At 36.0% G+C, this 6,029-nt stretch overlaps 1 long non-coding RNA gene across 1 annotated transcript; it reads left to right on the forward strand.

Annotated features, from left to right (window-relative positions):
• The first annotated feature begins 1,869 nt into the window (after positions 1–1,869).
• Positions 1,870–5,699, forward strand: LOC121495814. Its single transcript, XR_005989058.1, has 3 exons — positions 1,870–2,037; positions 2,454–2,620; positions 5,531–5,699. It is a non-coding gene; the product is annotated as an uncharacterized LOC121495814 (long non-coding RNA).
• The last annotated feature ends 330 nt before the right edge of the window (positions 5,700–6,029 follow it).

A 6,029-nucleotide genomic window follows, 5' to 3' on the forward strand; every position in this document is an offset into this window, starting at 1 on the left:
CATATTCAGTTATCTAATCCATTGCCATTTTTTCCTCAGGATTAACAAGTCCCCCCAAAAACCCTACATCTTAAATATAGATTATTTTTGTTATTAGCATGTGTATGAACAAAAAATTTCAGGAAAAAAAGTGGGAAATAACTCTTTACTATGATTCCAAAGTTATATAACAAATCTACATGTGCCCCTACACTTACTAAGTTTTGCTTCTTCATGCAAGGCCAGAAAGAGTGAATAGATTTCTTTCAGAAGAGCTCAGGTGTGACATTTTCCATTTTCCATATTTTCAAGGAAATTTTCCATTTCCACATGTTTATAACTTATGCAAACATATGGGCACTTATCAAAATCATTTTGGCACAAGGGACAAGTTTTAAAATTTGAAAAGGACAAGTGTCAGTGGATGTATGTGTGTGGATGTGTATGTAATGCTGGATATTGTACATAGTGGCTTATGAAGTTGGTGATTTAAGTCAATTTTCACATTCTATTTCTGTACTTCAAGTCTTCAACTCTAAAGGTTTTTTTTTTTTTTTTTTGGATATCACAGCAACATATGATAAAACTCAGGGAGATTAATAAAAAGACTACATGGTGGTTTTCTCAGGGATAGTTTGAAATATACAGGCTTCATTCTTTTCTTGTCCTTCATATGGACTCCTGGGAAACATTTAATCCATCAGGAAGAAAAAGAGACAATTAAAGTTTATGAAAACCATTATAATAAAGATAAATGACTTCTTTTGACTTCAAGAATCCTCTATCCAGAGATTATCTTCCCTTTATCTTATCTAGCCTCTCTCTCTCTCTCTCTCTCTCTCTCTCACACACACACACACACACACAATTTCTATACTGACATTACTTTTCTTCTTTCAAATTGGTCTAATGTGTTTCTTTTATCAATGGCTTATAAAAAGAAGGCTTTGATTTAGAAATGATCACAGTCACTTAAGAAAAAATTCATTTATTCATTGTAAATTTCTCAAAATAACTTTCTTCTATCTGAGATGCTCTGCAGAAGTCAATAAGATGAGACTAGCTGGGCTTAATGCCAAGAGAAAGCAATAATGAGACAAGCCCATAAGGGATGCCAAAACTTCTATACTATCAGACAAAAAGTGAAGAGAGAAGCTCAAATGACAACGTGAACACTGAATTCTAATTTTACACTTTTATTCAAGATTCAAAGATTTCATTTTCGTTAAGGACAATTTAGAGTAACCTGCATAATAAAATACTTGTTTAGAAGTCAAGAGGCTTAAATTCGTTACTGAATGAATTTAATGTGGATTTGTAGATTTATCAGGATACTTAAACTTAGAACGATATGAATTATTTTTTTGTAAATTCATGCTTATTTTCTACCACTTACCTCTTCTCTGTAGATTTGAAGCTCTCTCCCTCTCTTTAGCTATTATGAGATGAATTTCATGAGGTTAATGGAAAAATTTATAGAAATGAATTTTTAAAGGATATGATTATGATCATCTTTATATTTTAAAAACGTCTTTAGATACAAATAGGGCACCAAAATATAAGCAAAATGGAACTGCAAAATGGAAACAAAGCCTTAACTGATTTTCGAATGAGTTAGGGGATTGTTTTAGAGAAACAGCTGTGTATCTGTCATCAGATCATGTTATTCCAAGCATAGGGTGGACTTTAAGTTAGTATAATGAATTTAAAAATTCAGTAGTGCCAGTTCTTTCCTGTGAGAAAGGAGGACAAGGTGGATAAAAAAATGTCATAATACATGAAATATATATAATAAAGTATATTAAGATATATTTGATAGTTGCATGGAAAACTTTATGGCTTCCATGTCTCCTGATATTGTGCATCTCTTCTCATTTTTCCAAGCCAATAGAGACTTTACAGACATCTCTTCTATATTATTGCAAAAATAATGATGATGATGATGTTGATGCTGTGGAGAGAATAAAGCCACCAGCAGACATAGATGGAGCACAGAGGTTAATAGAGAGCTGTGATATCATGGAACCAAGGCCAGTATTTCGCAAAACATAACTGAAGGTAACGAAACCTATGGTTTGAAAAACTGCGGTCATATAAAAAGCTTAATAACAAGGGTCTAGAAGTATAAGAAGCTGACATCCCAATATAAATGATATAGAACAAGGCAATGTCCTGACAAGAACTATTCCATTATGTACACTAAGGCTTGTTGCCAGTTGTTTATAACAGAGGAACACAAGACTGAAATCCAAATCCTCTATACAAACTCTTCACTCGTTCTGTATAAGCATTTCTTAATCTCTCTCAACAAAATCTTGTCATCTCTACAGGTCATAATCTAAAGGCCTCTGCTTTCTGTTACCAAACACATACCCGATCTACTAAAACCAATGTTAACTATTATAGCCAAGGTTTTAGTTTCCAGTGTAGGAGAAAACAAGTGAAGAGTATTCCTTTAAAATTGTCTTTCTAAGCTTATATTCATTAGATAGAAGGCATCACAAAACAACCAGAAGACTTCCAAATTGAAGATTCCAAAATCCACAGTCAAGATTATGATACGGGAGCATATTTTAGAAGCCAATATTGTCAGTTCCCACCTTTGGCCTCTCTGGCAACCATGAAGACGTCAAGTCCAGAGGTACCATTTTTTCATCCCAATTTGCCATTAGGCAATTCTTTAGTAATGCTCTCTAACCATTTCTCTGATGCCACAGGATGAAAAGTATGAATACCAATATTAGATAATACCATCAACTCATATTGCTTCTAACCACCGGGGACAATTTCTTCATTAAATCCCAATCCACCTTTTGGACTAGTTCTTTTTCATAACCAATAAACTGATAAATGAAGCCTCACATTGTTTAGAAAACTATGCTTGTCATGGAGCGTGCATTTGTCAGGCCATCCCCCCGGAGAGTCCCATTCATCAGGCTTTGTCAGGTTGCATTACTCAGCCTCATTAATGCCCCCTCACAGGCTGTAGCACTACATCCCGCCCGCAGCTGCCTGATAGACTGTTTCTCCCTGCACAGACTCCTCAGGGGCTCTTGAGAAATGCTTTATTGAGGGCTCTGGTGAAGGAAACCGCACCTTAATGAAAGACATGCGCCGGAGCATAATTAACTACTACCACAGCCCATTGCTGTTGCCATCAGTAATTTCATCGATTTGTCACCTATGAGGATGATGACTAACTTTTTTTTAGCTGAAAATGCAGGTGATAGGAGAAATTGATTCAAGCAAAATTAGAGCTGTTTTAATAGAAAGTGTTTCCTCTTGGCCTAACCAGGACCACCCAGTCTTCATCTCTCTGCCTGTGGGGTTAGATTCAGGAAAATAGCCACAGGAGAACAGAAAACAGAACAAAGGCCAGATATTGTCAAGAAAACCATTTAGCACAAAGAGGTAAATGTTTATTTGAATTGTGACAAATGTTGTTAGTAGAAGATCGAGATGTGTGGTAGCTTTAAGCTCTTTGTCATTGCAAATACTCTAAACACAGAGCTTGAGTGGAGGATCACTTAAGCCATGACAATGCGTCCTGGAATTAAAGGTGACAGGAATGAAAAGCAGAGATTGATGACAAGTGTGTTCTTTTACAAAGCTCTCTCCTATTCTGATTTTCCTAATGTCAGCTTCTTTGAAAGAATTAAAATAAATGAAAAGATTACTTATTTACACCTGCTTTAAAATGCTACACATAACGCACACACACTCCCTATTCAGCCTTATTCCAGAATTATATGCAGCTGCTGCTCTGGTCTAATTGCCTTTGCAGAGCAACAAAAGAACTAAATGACTTTTACTTAAGCTGCAAATCAGATTCCCCTCAGCTATGGTGGCATCTGTGGGCATAGGGCTCCCTTTAGAATGACCGTGTCCAATTACTAACAAACACTGCTGTTCTCCCCAAGGAAAACAGAATTCAGAGGATCTGTGATAGCACATGGCCAAATAATCTGACGGTTTGGTTACCTTTTGACATTGCAATGTTTATTTAGTGTTAATAGTGAAAGAATATATTCTTGCCCAGGTAGAATTCACCATTTAAAAGGGCAGGTTTAAAAACCAAGTGCTACATTTGAAAAAAAGCAGTGTCTCTAGTCAAGGTCTCCAAATAAATCTATAATTACCTGGAAAGCTCTGTTGTCAAGCTTGCTTTCTTATTTACAGGAGAATATTACTTTCTCTCTTTTTTTTAAGCTTTTATTTATTTATTCATGAGAGACATAGAAAGAGAAGCAGAGACACAGAGGGAGAAGCAGGCTCCATGCAGGGAGCCCGACGCGGGACTCGATCCCAGGTCTTCAGGATCACACCCCAGGCTGAAGGCAGGCGCTAAATGCTGAGCCACCCCGGCTGCCTAAATATTACTTTCTATCACTGTTTTCAAGATCTCATATATTTTCCCTGAAAAAAAAATTCCATGGAACATTTATGCCTGACCACTGCCCCTTAATCAAAATTTTAAAATCCAAGACCTTAGAATCTTGAAATTTATTTTAATGTAATTGGTGGTAAACTCTGACCTATTTTGAATTTATTTAGCAATGAAAGTTCACCCGGAGTTATATAAAGCTTTTCATATTTTTATCCACTTAGTATGAATATTGATACACTGCATCCCAGTGGGATGGTGTACAGAACATGCCCGGTGTTATCCTTGTCAAATTGGAAAAGTGCTAAATTCTGAAATATTTTCCCCCAAGGAACACAGTTAAGTGATTGTGAAACTGTGTTCTATTCTCATTCTACCACCCAATCCCGATTTTTCTTATAATTATAATAAAATTGTTTAGATTGTAAGTTTGAGATAGACATTTATTTATTTATTATTTTGGCTATAAGAAAGATGACTTTCTATTCTTTCGAGATCCAGCCCCTACTAAAGAAGCATCAAACTAACCCTTAGAAGCATTGTATGAAGGAGATTTCTAAAAAATTAATTGTAAAAATGTTTAAAGAAGTAGGTTACAATAAATTTAATTTTGTTTAAAATACACATTCATAGACATTTCTATAAAAATGTCTTAGATTGAGTGATCTGATTCACATAATAATATTAATAAGAAAATTTAACATTTGAATTGTCATTAAAATAACAAGTGGTGAATCACACTATGTTTAAATCTATTCCATATGTGCCAACACTTTCTATTAGCATTGGACATACAGGGAGCAGCTTGGAATATATGCTATTTACTTTATAATAAGAAAAGGAAAATTAAAAAAAAAATTAAAAAAAAAAAAAGGGGATCCCTGGGTGGCGCAGCGGTTTGGCGCCTGCCTTTGGCCCAGGGCGCGATCCTGGAGACCCGGGATCGAATCCCACGTCGGGCTCCCGGTGCATGGAGCCTGCTTCTCCCTCTGCCTATGTCTCTGCCTCTTTCTCTCTCCGTGACTATCATAAATAAATAAAAATTTAAAAAAAAAAGAAAAGGAACTAATTGAGAATAAATAACGATTAAGAAAATTCTATTTTTAGACACTTATAAAGTTATAAGGAATATATTCTTATATTAAAGTTTCCATTATGTTTTCCCAGGAGTATTGGATCATAGATTCCTGGAGTGGGTAGAGCCTCTTAAGATCGACTTTTTGTGGGAATCCTGGGTGGCTCAGCAGTTGAGCATCTGCCTTCGGCCCAGGGTGTGATCCTGGAGTCTTGGGATGGAGTCCCGCATCGGGCTCCCTGCGTGGAGCCTGCTTCTCCCTCTGCCCGTGTCTCTGCCTCTCTCTGTGTCTCTCATAAATAAATAAATAAAGTCTTAAAAAAAATCCACTTTCTGTGACAAGAAGTCTCTGGACATTATCATACAAGTATTTAATAACATTGGGTGATCCCAATGTTTCTGATATGGACTGAATTGTGTGTCCCAAAATTCACATATTGAAATCCTAAGCCCAATACTTCAGAGTGTGACTGGATATGAAGATAGGGTATTTAAAGAGGCAATTAAGTTAAAATGAGATCATTAGGGTGGTTCCTAAGTCAATATGAGTAGAGACCTTATAAGAAGAGGAAATTTGAACACAGACATGTA

Source organism: Vulpes lagopus, chromosome 1, assembly GCF_018345385.1.
Source record: "Vulpes lagopus strain Blue_001 chromosome 1, ASM1834538v1, whole genome shotgun sequence".
Lineage (NCBI taxonomy): Eukaryota > Metazoa > Chordata > Mammalia > Carnivora > Canidae > Vulpes > Vulpes lagopus.